Consider the following 15,641-nt stretch of genomic DNA (forward strand, 5'->3'; position numbering starts at 1 on the left):
ACCTACACAGCCAGTCAGTGCCTGAGCTGGGTGGGGTTCCTATGGTGATTCGTCCCGACTCCAGGCCAGCAAGGAACGGTAATGAGGTGGGATGTTTGTAAAGTGCTGACTCGGTAGGAAATGCTCCCTCATCCATTCAACCCATACGAAGGGATCCCCAGGCCCTTTGGAGTCACATCCTAGTGTGACCAGAATAAAAACAGCATGATGGATTAGAGAATGGAGCATCGGTAGGCGGTGATCAAGGAGGGCTTTTCCCAGGAGCGGCCGCTTGAGCAGAAATCCTAAGGAGAAGGGAAAGATCTCGGGGGAGCACTATTCCAGGTGAGGAACGGCAGAGGCAAGGGCCCCGAGTGAGGAGGGGGCCGGGGTGGAGGAACCGTAAAGAGCCAGCTGGGGTGGGGCATGGGCACCCACCGGCAAGTAGTGGCTACAAATGCGGATGCATTCGAATGGCGCTGGGGGAGCCAGAGCAGAACTGCAAGCAGGGCCTGGCAAGCACCACGCCCTAGGTGCCAAGTGTCCTGCGTCTCGGACGCGGAACCGTGGCCGGAGGAGTCCCTCGCGCAAACGCCACCGCCCACGCGTCCCGCGTATCCCAGAGCACCGCGCCCCACGTGCTCTCGCGGCCCTTTAAACGCCCCGGGGCCACCTGACCAACCCGCGCCGTCTCATTGGCCGGGGGGGCGTGGCTGCCGCGCGGCTGCGCAGTGACGCGCGCGGATCGGCCCCGCCCCGGCCCCGCCCCCGGCCGGCGGCAGCGGCGGCGGCGGCGGCGGCGGCGCTGGCGGAAGGGATGACGTCACCGGCTGGGGGGGCGCGCGATCCGGCGCGAGGGGAGCGCGAGCCGCAGTGAGTGTCCTCGCGCCGCCCGCCCGGCAGCCCGGCCGGCGCGCGCACGCCGCGAGCCGCTGGCGCTCGGGCTCCGCTCGAATCCCATGCAACAGCCAGGATGTGAAGCGGGGCAGAGCCGGGGGAGCCCAGCCCAGCCAGCCTCCAGGTAAAGGGGGGGGGGGACCCGTGAATTCGATTAAAAAACAAATTGCAGGCGCTCCAGTGGGGGTCTCGGAGGCAGCGGAGTGGGCAGCGCGCCGGCTTTGTGCCGGGAAAGCCTGCACGGCCATTGTGCTCGGAGGATGCTCCGCTGCAGCCGGCTGCACGCCCAGCCGCTGCGCCTGGCTAGCGGCGTCCGAACAATGCCCCCGAGGGGCTGGGCCGGGGTGGGCAGGGGCCGCGGGGAGGGCTCTGCGGGCGGGGCTGGGGGGCTTCGCCGCGGCGGGGGAGGGGGCTGGGCTGGCATCGCCCGGAGCGCGGCGTTGGAAGCTGCCCAGCGCCGCCGGCTGCACCACCCCGGGCTGCGGGCGGGGCAGAGGCGCGGAGGGGGGACGCGCGTGTGTGCGGAGGGGCTGCTGGCCCCGGCGGCTCCCGGCCAGGCTCCCCGGGCGGGTCCTGGAGGCAGGGGGCGCTGTGCTGGGGGAGGGGGGCTCGCGGGCGCCCCGGAGTGGAGACCAGCCCGGGACGGGTGGCTCCAGATGGGAGCGAGGGTGGACCGGCCGGTGCGCCCAGGGCGGCTGCTCTGCCCGCCGCCTTCGCTCTCCAGTCCCCCTCCCCTGGAGACCTCCGGCTCAACGCCGTCTCGCCCTAGCGCCCTCCCGGCCTCGTCGATCCCCGGGGAGGGGGGCCGGCCCTCCAGCACCCTGGCCTTGCCCCACCCTTCTGCGGCCCCGGCGCCCCCTCCCAACGCCCCAGGCGGGGCGAGGCTCAGCCCCTAGCCCCAGGGACTCTGGCGGACAGACTGACGGGCTCGCGCACCGGGCACCCGACCTCTCCTCGGCGCTGGGGGCCCCTTGGGGATCCCGGGAGAGGGGAAGCCGCCCCTTGAGCCACCAGCCCCGGGGGTTTTGCGCGCCCCGGGAGCCCCCTTAGGGACGGGGGGGGGAGGGGAGGTGACGTCATCCGGGGGGGCGGAGCCGTCGGAACCGGGTGAAGGGGGCGCTGGGTGGGGGCGTGCCCTGAGGAGAGCTCCCGGAGTTAGGGTGCCCGAGCCCTGGGCGCAAGGGTTTTGGCCAGGTTGCGACCAAGTTCATTGCTCCTTATGGAAATTTCTCCCAAATTTAGGATCCCCCTTAGCACCCCCCAAGTCCTGGACACTTCCCTCCGTGAAACCCCCCTAAATCGGAGAAGTCCCCTTCAGCTGCTTTTCTCCAGAATTCTCAAATCAGGGAACCCTTCCGCAAACTGGGTGTTTTTTTTCAGTCACAGTCCGCACCGCCCCCCAATCTGGAACCTCTTCCTTAGTGACCCTTCCCCCCATTTCAAATTCTCCTCTGGTAGCACTGTAAATGGGCAGCTCTTGAGAATACCCGTTCCTGAAATTTAGTCACCCCCCTAGGGACCTCATCTCCCAAATTAAGAAACCTCCCCAGCGCCTCCAACTGGGGGACACCTCCCCTCCTCTTCCTAAGGCTCAACTGGGATTCCCCTGTTCCCCCATCTCAACCTGGGGGAGTCCCCATTCTGAGCACGGGGCCCTCCTATCACTGGCCAAACCCCTGGAAAACCAGCCTGGCCAACACAGCTAGCGAAGGGGGGGGGTGTCTGAGGTGTCCAGGTTGTGTCTTAGCCCTCTAAGAAGCTCGGACAAAGCTGGAGGGTCCCTGAGAGTCCCCAGGACAGGGACCCACCTGCTCTGAGCCCCCAGCGTCCTTCACCCAGACTTTGGCTTGCTGGGGTTCTGGCTTTCCCTCCATGTCCCTCATCACTACTGTTCCTGGGGCGCAGGGGGCAAGGGCTCCTTTTGTTTGGGTCACCCTCCTTCCCCCTCAGAGCCGCCTCCCGCCCAGGAGAAGAGACAGCCAGTCCGCGCCTCTACTCCTGTGATACCAGCTGCTGCTGCTGGAGCTCTTAGTAATGGCCGAGGGATTCGGTCGAATCTGCCATTTGCATAGCCCCCCTCCCCCTCCCAGGGTCCCTTCCTTTGTGCCCCCCTCCTCCTGCCAATCTCGCCCGCCTTCTGTCCCTCAGCTCTCTTCTTCCTCTGCCAGCTGACACTTTGGCTGCGGAAGGAGGCAGCTGGGGCTGGGGGCGGCTGCTTCCCTTCCCCACATCCCAGAGCCCACCAACTTAGACCTGGGTCCCCGGCTGCAGCCCCCTGCCCCCTACAGTGCCCTCCGCCCAGCCTTTCTTGCTCCCTGCTGTCTGTGTGTGTCTCCATTCTTCTTCTCCAGAAAGCTTCGTCCTGCCCCATCCCCTGGGCCTGGGGGGCACTTTCACCATGACGGTGCACTTCTGCTTGGGGCCTGGGCTCCCCACAGCCCCCTGGGGGATGCCACCCGCCATACTCAATTGCCCCGAGACTTGGTATAATTGGGCTCGGGCAAACAGAACGTCGCGGGAGACCCGGCCTGCCTGGTGAGCTCATGCGCCTTCCTATTCCTGTCACCCCAGCCGATGACATCGGCCCCCCAGGGGGTGACGGGGGTTGGTGCTGTCATGCCAGTGGCTGTCCTGAGAGGGGAGAGGCAATGGCCTGGCCCACTCCCCACCCCCTGCAGGAGACCGGATGGGGCATTCTGGTATGGCCAGGTATGGCCTTGGAGGACGCCGCCTGGGGTGGTCGCTGGGCTCCCTGGGGGATCCATCCTCCCCCCAGGATCCCTTCCAGGCCCATGAGCTGGGCATGTGCTGGGTGCAGGGAGAAGGGGTACTGAGAGCCAGGCACCCGTCTGCTGCCCGCACAGGTTGTGGCCCGTGGACTGGTGCTTCTGTTTCTGCCCCCTCCAGCGGAGATTCCGAGCGCCTTCCCTGCTTCCCAGGGAATTCCGGGTGTCTCCATGTGTCCCTGGGCCACCCTTGGAGACTTGAGGCATTTTTTGCCCAACACCAGGACCATAGCTCTGGACCAGGGTGTGAGGAGCGGGTGCAAGGGGGAGGAGCTCCCCGGACGTCAGGGACTTAGTTGTGGCATCTGGGTGGGCAGTTCTGGAACCACCACCATCCACCCATTGCTTCTTCTTTGGGTCACACAGAGCTTGGGGCTCTGCCTGGGGTTGCCTGGACCCGGGGCCGGTGACGGAGATGGATCTACCTCTGCTTGTCAACTTTCGGGGCGTGACTCGGTTTCCCCTCCTGCCTTCTGGGTCAGCACCGAGGAACGTGTCGCAGGGGTTGGTGTGCAGCGCTCCCCTCGGACTGCTGCTTCCTGGAGTGGGGTGCCAGGAGACCTGTGGCTCCGCTGATTACTCCAGCAGCCGAGTGGCCCAAGTGATAGTCAGCGAGGTGGCCCGGGAGGGAGGAGGGACCAGGGATGGGCGGGGATGCTGAGGCTCCAAGGCGCAGTGTGGCATTTCCACCCAGGTGCCCTGCAGCCCTGCGTTCACCTGCTTCCCGTGACTTTAGTACAGCCACCGTGCGTGGGGGGCAGAGGGGGGCATGTAGAGAGTTCGGGATTGGGAGGAAAACCCTAAAAATAAAGGTGGATATTTATAAACCCAGCGGGTTTGGGGGATAATTGACAAAGCTTAATGTTTTTAACTGAGAGCGGTTCCCCCCCTCCCCCCGACTGCGTTAGTTCCATTTGTGAAGTCATTTGGAGACAGCCGAAGGTTCTTGAAGTGTAGTGGGCTCCGTGGGCGAGTTGCGGGCTGTGGTCCCTTTCCAGGGGTCTTGTGCTTCTGGAGGGAGGCAGGGGGCCCAGGCAGGGGTGCTGAGATGCCAGAGGCCCCAGCTTCCCAATGCATCCAGAGCAGCCTCCCGGCATCCCCTCCCACGGGTGGGCATCCCATTTCCCAGAATTTGCGAGAAGGAGGCCGCCCTCTCCTGTGACGCTGTTACGCGTTGCCCTTGCTCTGTCCTTCCCCGCAGCAAAGATGCCCGGGTAGGTTATTTGGAGAGACCCCAGCTGCCTGCCGGGCAGGGTGGCTCAGCCTCCGGTGGGGACAGGAGGGGACGAGATAAAGGCATCACTACCATGCCTGTGTGGGATCCACGTGCCGATCCAATGGGAAACCTGCCATGGGTCCGTGGACAGAGTCACACCATCGCCCGAACTGGGAGGGGGTGGGGGAGGAGGGTTCAAGGGCTTTTCAGATGTTTTTATTTATTTATTTATTTATTTTTTAATAAAAGAATTTATTTATTTATTTGACAGTGAGAGAGGGAACACAAGCAGGGGGAGTGGGAGAGGGAGAAGCAGGCTTTCTGCTAGTGGAGAGCCCGACGTGGGGCTTGATCCCAGGACTCTGGGATCATGACCTGAGCTGAAGGCAGACGCTTAACGACTGAGCCACCCAAGCGCCCCTTCAGATGTTTTTAAAATTTTGTCTTCTCCTCACCTGACTTTGGTCTGGAACCAGAAAGCTGCCGGCTTGGCTTTCAGGGCGGAGGAGAGAGGGTGCTAGAAGGGGATGGAGGTTCAGGTGCATGTCACCCTGTCACAGGGAGGAGGGACAGCCCAGAGACAGGCCCATCCTAGCTCTGAGATGCACAGCAGGTGCTGATACCCGGGTCTCTCAACCCTGTGGTCCGGGGTGTCACCTGCCTAGCCTTCTAGAAGCTCCAGGTATCAAGTGTAGTATGTGGGTTTTTTTTCTTTAAGGAAAGAAAAGACACTCAGGGAAAAAAAGAAAAAAGAAAAAAACCCCGACGTACCATTTCTGTCTTGTCTCTGGCTGATATTTCAGAAGCGTGGGGGGGTTGTGCGTGGGGAATATGAAAAATCAATTGGCTTACACTTCTGCAAAGGCGAAAATTAACGAGCGGGCGGGAGTGACTCATGGACAGGGCCTCGACTTTCTCGCACTGCCTCATTTTTGTCTTTCCTTTCCCTGCCCTCCTCCGAGGAGACGCTGGTGCCCCCGCCCCTCCTGGGGCCTGGCCAGGCTGGACGTTGGGGTGGGGGGTTGCTATTCTGAGCTCCCAGGAATCCCTTCTTCTGTTTCCTGGGATCTAGGCATCCTCAATCCTGCGGAGGCCAAAGGGATTCTGTACCTGAAAATACACCCAGGGTCTTGCCTGGCGTTTGTGTTTTCCGATCATTCCCGCAGATTTCACCCTGGTGTTGGGGGTGGGGGTGGGGGTCTCAGAGCTTGGGTTTCCGGATTGCAGTGACCCCTCCCCCAAAAATACCTTAACTGGGGCTCCATCGCAGTTTTTTTCTATCTTTCTTTTTTTTTTTTGAAGGAGCTGAATTTGTCGTGAACTCCCCGGCTGGTGTCTGCGGCTTTTGAGTCTTATATTTGTTTTTTTTTTTTTTTTTAAGATTTTATTTATTTATTTGACAGAGAGAGAGACACAGCGAGAGAGGAAACACAAGCAGGGGGAGTGGGAGAGGGAGAAGCAGGCTTCCTGCGGAGCAGGGAGCCCGATGCGGGGCTCGATCCCAGGACCTGGGATCACGACCTGAGCTGAAGGCAGTCGCTTAACGACTGAGCCACCCAGGCGCCCCTTGTTTGGTTTTTTAAATCTTTGCTGTTAGCCCCTTCTAGGAAGGTCAGGAGTGTCCTGTCCTACTGGGAGAACTGAAAATCCCAACTCCTCCCCCCCCCCCCCCCCCCCCCCAGGTTTTCTCCTTTCTGTCTCCCTCTCTGGGTGGCCTCACCTCTGCCCTTTACCCTCTCCGAATGGGAGCCTCCTTGCTTGCAAGATGAGGTTGTGCCTTTGGCTTCAGGGTCCTGACTTCTGCGCCCCTCCTCTGCTGGAGCTGTGCAAACTTGGAGGTTGGTTGGCCTCTCTGTTTCTTCATCTCTGAGATCAGGACCCGTTCGTGGCGAGCCAGGACACGAGATGCTTCTGGTAAAGCACCTCCCTCGGGTCTCGGATGTGACCGCTGCTGGCTGTGCATGCCCTGGGACACCCACACCCCGTGTTGCCCGCCAGCCACAGCCCCAGAGGCTTAGAGGCCTAGGACTCTGGGATGGAGGCAGGCGGGGTGCACAGAGGCTGGGAGGATGCTCTATTGTCATGCTGTTGCGTGGGTAGAAATTCAGGGGTTCTGGGGAAGCGAGGTCGACGCGTCTGTGTGTGTATAATTTAATGCCGCTTATAATTAACCCCGTGATCAGCAAATGAGGGGATGTCGGAGGGGAGATGATAATAGCCACTCCGCCTTATTTGGACTTGGTGCCCGTACCAGGCCCTGTGCTGAGCAAGCACATGAGGAGCATTCTCATTGCCTTTAACCTTCACACCCCGCCCCCGCCGTTCGTGCAGTGTTCATGCACGGAGCCCCATTTTGCAGAGGGGGAGACTGAGGCCCAGGAAGGGCCTTCGCTGGCCTGAGGTCACACAGATGGGTGACAGAGGAAGGAGTCTCATCCGGGACCAACGGATGCTAGAACCTGAGGTCTTAACTCCTGGGGGCAGGGACCTGGCTCTCTGTCCAATTGTCCAAGAAGTTGTTTTCATGCTGGCTCACCTGCTGGGGCTCCTGAGGGTCCCTGTGGAGACGCTGGGGCTCCCAGCTGCCCTCCTTGGAGGGTGAGAGCTTGGACGCTGGACTGGGGCTGCCTGGGGCTCGCATCCCCTCTCCGGCTGTGTGGTGGGGGCGAGTTGCTCAACTTCTGTCCTCCTGTTATCTTGTCTACAGAATGGAGAATAATGGTAGCCCTTGCCCGGCGTTGTTGGGGGGATTAAGTGAGTGAATACATGGGAAGCGCTGTGCTGATACGTTGTCTGGACCCGCCCGGCGGGGGCTCCCCAGCAGCCCCCCGATGGGGTCCAGCATGGGAGGGATGTCAGGATGACTCAGCCACTGCAAACTGGGGCGTTCCCCGTCACTGGCTGCCTAATCAAGGCCGCCCCACTTCTGTGGCAGGATTGGAGCTACCGGAGGCCCAGCGAGGCAGGCGGGGAGGGCAGGCGGCTGCCAAGCAAGACTTGGGCACTCCTGAGACCCGGGTGGTGGCCCCCTGGCTTCCAAGGCCCAGGGTGGGTCTGAGTGAGCGCCGCCCCCCGCTCCGCAGAGGTCTCAGCTTTGATGGCAGCCCCACAGAGAGGTGCCCTGGAAAGGGGTCAGTGTGCAAGCTTGGCGCCAGGCCATTCATTCATTCACCAATTCATTCATTCAGTCAATTAGCCTTTGTTGAATACTGTCCGCTAGAGAACGCAGGAGCCAAACCCTGGGTTCGAATTGCATCCAGCTCTGCGACTCACCAGCTGTGAGGTCTCGGGCTAGTTCTGTAGCCGACCCGTGCCTCAGTTTCCTCATCCGTAAAATGGGGGCTTTTGCACTGCCTCACTCATGATAGGGGTATCATGTGGGCTCTAGGAGCTAAGATCTGCCTGGTAGACAGAAAGCTCTGTGTACGTTCTTTTTCCTTTTTTTTTTTTTTTTAATAAAAGCAAATTGAAATTAAATTCTGTGGATATAGCAGTAAACCAGGCAGGCTTGGTCCCATGTTCCTTGGACCCTGCAGCTCAGTGGGGGAGGCAGTGAGTACATAAATAAGCAAGGTAGGGTCGGCTATGGTAGGTCCTGCTGAGACCGGAAATGCGGGCAGGACCTGGCAGGCCACCGGCCACTCTTCTGTCTGGGGGGGACACGGAGGGCCTTTCTGAGGGGCCGACCTCTGAGCTGAGACTTGAAGGTAGTGGGATGTGCAGGCACTGGGGTCAGCAGTTCAAAGCTGGGAGGGGCCTCTGGGAGGGGAGGCAGGAGGTCAGGCAGCCCAGGCAGACCGCACGGGCCCTGACACTGAGCAGTTCCTACTGTATTTTAAACATGTGCGGCCAGAGTTTGCTGGAAGGCCCCCCCTACCATGCCACTGCAAGCTTGGGTGTGAGTATCATTGCCAACAGAGACCCCTGTGGGGAGATGGGGAAACATCACTTGGAACAACCATCAGGCCGAGGCCCAGAGAAGGAGAGGAACCAGCCTGAGACCACACAGCCCCTGACTGCTGGGCTGGGCTGGGCCGGGCCTCGACCTCCCACCAGCCTGGAGCAGGAAGCTGAGGCAGAAGGATGTGGCAGGAACGTCTTCTCAAACCCCAGTGCCCATTCAGGCTGGGCAGGTAATGCCTGTGGGTGATGTTCCCTGGGCAGGGCCCACCTGGCCAGATCTGAGAAAAAGCAGAAAATCCCGATTTTACATGAAATTGCCCCATTTTACATCATTGGAGCATTCTTTTCCTGAAAACACCTGCCCTTGCTGGGTGTGACCTGGACCCCTCCTTTGCCCCTTCCTGAGCCTCAGTTTCCCAGGCTGTCCCATGGGTTTGAGAGTCACTGCCACCTGGACAGGTTACTCAGAGGCCCCGGCGAGAAAACTCACGGGGAGGGCTGAGGACGGCCTGGGTCAGCGTCCGCGCTCGATAAACGTTGGCTCTGATTATATTAATATTGGTCATAATGATAAACTTGACTTAGATGAAATGCCGTACGGAAGGGAGCCTGCTCATTCCGAGGGGCAGGGCTGTGAATTATCTTCTGGCTGCAGGACCTGTTCCTCAGGCTCTCGTCTTTTCCGGAACATAGCTCTTTGGTCTTGGGCCGGGCCACCAGTCACAGGCATTATCTGGAGAGTTTGTCATAGTGGTTTGTAACCAGGGACGGTTTTGCTCCCCCTGGGACACAGGGCCATGTCTGGGGATGTCTGTGGTCGTCAGGACCGGGGGTGCTCCTGGCATCGGGTGGGTGGGGCCAGGGATGCTGCTCAGCCCCCCACAGTGCCCAGGATGCCCCCCGAAAATGATCCAGCCCTAAATGTCAATAGTGCTGAGGTTTAGAAACCCGATTCATGCTCCAGACCTGTGGCGGCGGGAGAAATGAGGCAGGATGGCTGTTGGCTTGCCCGTGACCATGCGCCTCCCACGCTAGCTGGACTGGAACGCCGCAATTACAGATGGGATCCTGCCACACACCTGTCCCGGCCCCGCTGCCCAGTTGATTTTCAGAAGTGGGTAATTGCCCCTGACGTGTGGCTTCTGGAAAGCGTGGCCAGCTAGGGTTTCTGGCGGTGGTGCTGGGTCTGGAGCATGGAGGGGCTGCCTCGTCCAGACCTTTTTCCTTCTGTTCCACCTGGCCCTGGGAGCCTGGACTCCGTCCCCACAGGGAAGGGCCTCGGGAGGCCTGAGCATCCAAAGTTAGAATCCTGGCACAGGCCCTCCCAGCTGTGTGAGGCGACCCGTTATTCTCCCCCACCCCGAGCCTTGGTTTTCTCATCTGTAAAATGGGGACACATCTTGCCTGCTGTGTCATGGGGATTAAATGGTGTCATGTTGATACCCCCCCGGGCGGCCACATTGCACACGTAGGGGCTCAATGACTGTGCCCTCCCACTGGTCATCATCATGAGGAATTGGAAGGAGGGGAAGACCCCAAACCTTCAATTTCCCCGACAACTGCCACAGAGGGGACATTCCCCAAACAGGTGTTAAATCCCCCTGTCACAGAGCCCAGCCTCACGCCCGGCCCTCCGGCTCCGCTCCCCTTTGCTCCGTTCACCCTGAGAATGGCCTCCAAAGTGGCAGCCGTTGCCCCCATCTTGCAGATGGGGATACCGAGGCCTGGGGTGGGGATGAGAGGCTGTAATGACTGGAACCTTTTCTTGGGGGTTTCATTTTGCACTGGGCCCTACAGTGATGGAGCAAATACGTAGCTGGAAACCTGCTTCTCCCGGTGATCGGGAGTCGAGGGAGGGACATTGCTGTTGGCCAGTCTGGGTTCCAGATCTGTTTTGGCTTCTCACGAGCTGTGTGACTTGAGGAAAGTTGCTTCACGTCTCTGGATGGCACCCCCAGACTCCCCTCTGGCCAGCCAAGCCCCTGCAGGCTTCTGCACCTTCCTTACTCCCACCTCCAGGCCTCGGTCCTTGCTGTTCCCTTTGACGGGAGCTCCGTTTCCGGCCAGGCCGGCTCTTCTGCCCATGTCCCCAGCACTCTTAGTTTTACTTTCTCGGTTGCTGTTGTGTGCTCTGCCTGCCTGCCCTTTCCAGAATGGGAGTTCTACCGGGCTCTCCCCAGACCCGCCTGCCTGGCTTTTGAGAGTCACTGCCATCCCCCACGGGCATCGGCATGTCTAATTGCCCAGACTGGGCAGGTCATGGGGGGCGAAGCTCCCTCCCTGGATAGGGAGGCTAGGCGAGCAGCTCCCTAGTGGAGATGCTGTGTTACTTCAGCCACTTGCTTTCCTTCTCTGAGTCTCTACGTGTCCGAGTTGTCTGGCACAGAAGCAGTGATGAGTGGCTGTTGAGAACCAGGGGTCCTAGGGATGAGTATCAGGGGGTCAGGAGACCCCGAGATAATCTGTAAGGTTTCCTGTCTCCTGGGGCAAAGGTAAGAAGTTCAAAGGCCAGGGACCCCCAAAAATGCATGGTAGCTGGGCCAGGGGGGTTTTAAGGCTCAGCTGGCCCTGATGTTCATTTGATACCCTGTGTGTCTGGCCAGATGGTTAGAGAAGTCGCCAAGGAGACCCCAGGAACAGGCCAGGCTTTCTTTTGGGGATCATATTTGACATTTTGGAACCCACATTCAGGTCTTGGCTTGGCCTCATGAGAAGTGTGTCCCTGGGCCAGTGGATTCACCTGCCAGGGGCTCTGTCTCCTTGTCTGTCAAATGGGAGTGAACCGGTTTCTTGGGAAGGGTCCCTAGTGAGCGTGTTTGGAAAGTGCTGGCATGTTGAAGGCCCCCCGATACCTGACTAAACATCATCCAGTACTCTATGATGATTAATACCTTCTAGGAGCAAACTGGGGGAGCTGCATTCTGAACTTTGCTGGACAAAGGCTCTGGGGTTGCTGGAAGGCGGTTGGGCCCATGTCTGGCTTCTCCCAAGGGTGTCGAGTCAGGCCTGGAGCCTCCCCGCTCTAGTGCGAAGAGCAGGCTGGTGGGAGCTGGGAGCAAGCCCTGGGCAGACGTAATTGATGTGGGCAGGAGGCTGCCCCAGGACCACCTGAGCCACGGTGGGGCAAACCCATCACGCCAGCTTGGCTGGAGCCCTTGGTGGGCAGGGGATGTCAGTGCTGACCTTGTAGAGCTATGTTTCGGTCACCCTGCAGGCCGCATCGAGGCCTTTGGACTCCCTGGCCAGTGCTCCGCGTGGCTCCACCCAAATTTCAGCCACCCACTGTGATGTGTACCTTTAGCTCCAGCTGCCTGGACCCCCTGATGATCGTTTTCTTTTAACCTGATCTCTTTTACAACTTAAAAGAGAATACTTTGTCTTACTCTCATGAATGGGGGACCTGGTATGTCCTTGACATAAGTAGGTGGAACCTTAAAAGTAAATGTGATGAGAGTAAAAAAAAAAAAAAAAAAAAATCAACACAACCTGACATTAAATTATCCTGCTGCCGCCGTAGGCTTACACAGAGGCCAAGGGCTACTGAGGCGTTAAAGCTGCATTAGCACCCACCGGAGACTTCCAACCTTCTGAAGGCTGGAGGGAGCCGAGGACGGGGCGGTCCCCATGCCGGTGGTGTCAGCGTCCCCAAATTCGGCGGAATGGCATGGGGGGTCTCCCGGCCATGCTGAGCGGCTGGGTCCCCTCCCACCTTCCAACAAAGGTGCTTGGACTTGCCCATGGCATCTGAGTTTTCTTTCCCAATGGCCTGGGGAGAAGGTTATTTCTCCCTGAATTCAATTAATGAGCCTATTAAAAGCTATTTATTTTCCCTGACAGTTGTTTACTGAGGAGAAGGAGATGGATTGGCCAGGTGGCCTCCCCAGGCAGGCACGAGGCAGGATGGGGGAGGCCGGGGCCTCGGGCCCTGGGGCTTCAGGAGTGCAGACCGTGGGTGGGGTCCTGCTTTTGGGGAGCTGTGGAACGCAGGGTCTGAACTTGGGCTCTGGCCACTGTTTCTGACCTTGGAGTCTTTGGGGAGGCAGATTCAGGGATGAGTGAAAACCATGCTGGTCGTGGAGGCTGGGGGCTGGCTCCCATGACCTTCCTCTTCTCCATCCAGGCTAAAGTCTCTCGGATGCACTTGTTTGAAACCTAAGTCCTCACCCCCTCGGGCCACATGTTTGCAGTGGGGTCTCCCCATACCCCTTCTCCTCCTGACCAAGGCAGTTGAATTCTATGACTTATCTGGGCACATGGCACTTACCTGGTGGAAAAAAAAAAAAAAACCACCTTTCCCAGTACACCTTGCTGCTGTCTGTGCTCCATGATTCAGTTCCATCCAGTGGGATAGATGAATGGCATTTCCTGGAAATACCTTTGAAGGGAGTAGCACATGACCCTTCTACCCCCCCCCCCAGCTGGAGTATGGAGGTGATGGTAGGCATTCGGGCAGCTATTTTGGACCATGAAGCAGGTATCATGGCTAAGAATGGGGGAATAAAAAGATGAAGGATCCTGCGTCCCGAAGATTGTGAGGTGGGCCAAATAGCCCTGAAAGCCAACCTGGGAGTTTCCTTTACGTGAAGAGTGAAATGACGCCTCTCCTGTGAGTTTTTGGCACCCGAAGTCCAACGTGGTCCTAATAGTGGTACTATGTGGGCCTCCAGACACATACTGTTCTTCAGGTCTCTGCTCATTGCGAAGTGAGGCTTTCTTTCTTTTTTTTTTTTTTTTTAAGATTTTATTTATTTATTTGAGAGAGAATGAGAGACAGAGAGCACGAGAGGGAAGAGGGTCAGACGGAGAAGCAGACCCCCCGCCGAGCAGGGAGCCCGATGCGGGACTCGATCCCGGGACTCCAGGATCATGACCTGAGCTGAAGGCAGTCGCTTAACCAACTGAGCCACCCAGGCGCCCACGAAGTGAGGCTTTCTTGACCTCCCTATTATTAAGATTTGCAGAATTACTATTTGCAAAATAATCGGTAAAATGATCACTTGCAAAATTTGCCTCTCCCCCACTCCCCATCTGTCCCCTTACCTGCTCTGATTTTAGGTGAAGCACCTGTCCCCAACTTCATGTTGTATGCGTCTTATTTATCATCTGCCTCCCGCTCTGGCTGGGACTCCCCCGGGAGGCGTTTTTGGCGTGTCTCCTCTGCTGTGTCCACAGCAGCACCTGTTTGCGCACAATAGGGCTCAGTGCCTGTGTTTTGCCTAAACAGGTCTCTGTTCACAGCAGGAGACATGAGGCTCCGGGCTGCCCGAGGTTTTCCAGCTGGCTGGTGGCTCCCAAGCCCTCCCCTTTCATCCCCACCCCCCAGAGTCGGTCAGTTTGCCGGCACGTCTGTCCCAGCGTCCCAGTGGCTGCTCCTGATCCTTCCTCTCGCCCCCGTGTTCTCACCTCGCCTCCAGAAATAGCCCCTTTAAAATAGCCGCGTCCCCGCGTTCCCGGGCCTCTGCCTGCCCACGGTTGTGACGCCGTGCTGACGGGCCGGCCTCCTTATTGCTGTGGGATTTTTAAAAATATAGTTGGTGTTAGGTGTTTTTCCCCCCTTTTATGCCTAAAGATGCCCAGCCAACCACAGGGTTGCTTCCCCATCCCCGACACTTGCCCTTTAGGTTTTGTGCCACGTGTCACCGGGGATGCTCCCTTGAGCCATGGCTCCCAAGGGGTTTGTGCAGCTGGGGGCTTCCCCTGCAGGCTGACACCGGCCAGCCCAGGTGGCCCTGTGTGGCCCGCAGTTCCAAGTCTGGCTGGGAAGCCCCGGGTTGGGGAGTCCCAGCACCACCTCTTGCTGGCTGTGTGACCTTGGGCAAGTAGGAGACCTTCTCTGAGCCTCAGTTTACTTTTTTGGAAATGGGACATGTCTGGGGTTTGGTCAAAAGGGTGGAACTTGTCTGAGTCTCGGTTTACCTGCCTGTGACATGGGGACGTCTCGGGGCTTAGGCAGATGGCTGAAGTTCTCTGAGCCTCAATTTATCCATCTGCAAATGAGACGCCTGAGGGTTTCCCCTCGGGGCCTGGCCCACTGGGTTTTCTCGAGATGTGAGCTGGCCTTGTTACACCATTCAGTCCCTCTGGAATGACTGCCACCATCCCTCTGAGGGAAGGATGTAATTTAGCGCCAGCTCTGGGCCTGCCACTTCCGGGAACCCTCGGGAAACCACTTCCTCCCCCAGGGACTCAGTTTTCCTCATCCTTAAAATGGGCCCATTCACCAGCACGTCTGCCAGGAGGCAGCTGGGAGAGGAGCCTCCTCCGCGGTCCCCCTTGCCTCCTGGCTGAGTACACAGCACATGCTCTGAAGACGTCACAGACGTTTTCCTGCCATGTTTATTCTTGTCACCGACTGAGACCGCAGAGACCGTGGTTAAGAACCGGACTCCAGGACCAGACGGCCTGGGTTCGAGTCCCAGCTGTTTCTTGGCCTCTCCCAGCCTCAGTGTCCTGCTCTGTAAAGTGGGGATACTGATGACCGTGCCCTCCCAGGGTCCTTCGGAGCGGCTGACGGGTCCGTGAGGGTGAAGCCCCAGGGCAGTGCTGGGCTCCGAGGGCCTGCGATGTGGCCTTTATCCACTAAAGGTCAGGCACCTTCCCCGTGCAGGCTCTGCCTGGGGCCGGGGGCGGGGAGAGGGACTCCTCTCTAGTGCATCTGTTTGTGTGCCTGGCTTTGGGGTCCTGGCTCCACCCCTGGGTCCTCCCGCCCACCGGGGCTGGGATTATATGGCCCGGAGGGATGTGCCTGGCCCGGGCCACGGGCACTGCGGAGGCCGCCTCTGCTTCCTGCATTCGCTCAGCAGGTGTCGGGCTGCCGGATGGCACAGACCGGGGCTGGCGGCTCAGGAAAGGGCAGGGGG

At 59.2% G+C, this 15,641-nt stretch overlaps 1 protein-coding gene across 1 annotated transcript in view; it reads left to right on the forward strand.

Moving 5' to 3' along the window:
- The first annotated feature begins 836 nt into the window (after positions 1–836).
- Positions 837–15,641, forward strand: part of PTPRS (protein tyrosine phosphatase receptor type S) — a 98,618-nt gene continuing 83,813 nt past the window's right edge. The window contains exon 1 of the mRNA XM_034998293.1: positions 837–1,000. The gene's annotated coding sequence lies outside the window, so the exon portion shown is untranslated. The remainder of the gene's footprint in view (positions 1,001–15,641) is intronic.

The sequence above is a fragment of the Mirounga leonina genome, unplaced genomic scaffold, assembly GCF_011800145.1.
Source record: "Mirounga leonina isolate KUSES-001 unplaced genomic scaffold, KU_Mleo_1.0 Mir_94, whole genome shotgun sequence".
Classification (NCBI taxonomy): Eukaryota; Metazoa; Chordata; class Mammalia; order Carnivora; family Phocidae; genus Mirounga; species Mirounga leonina.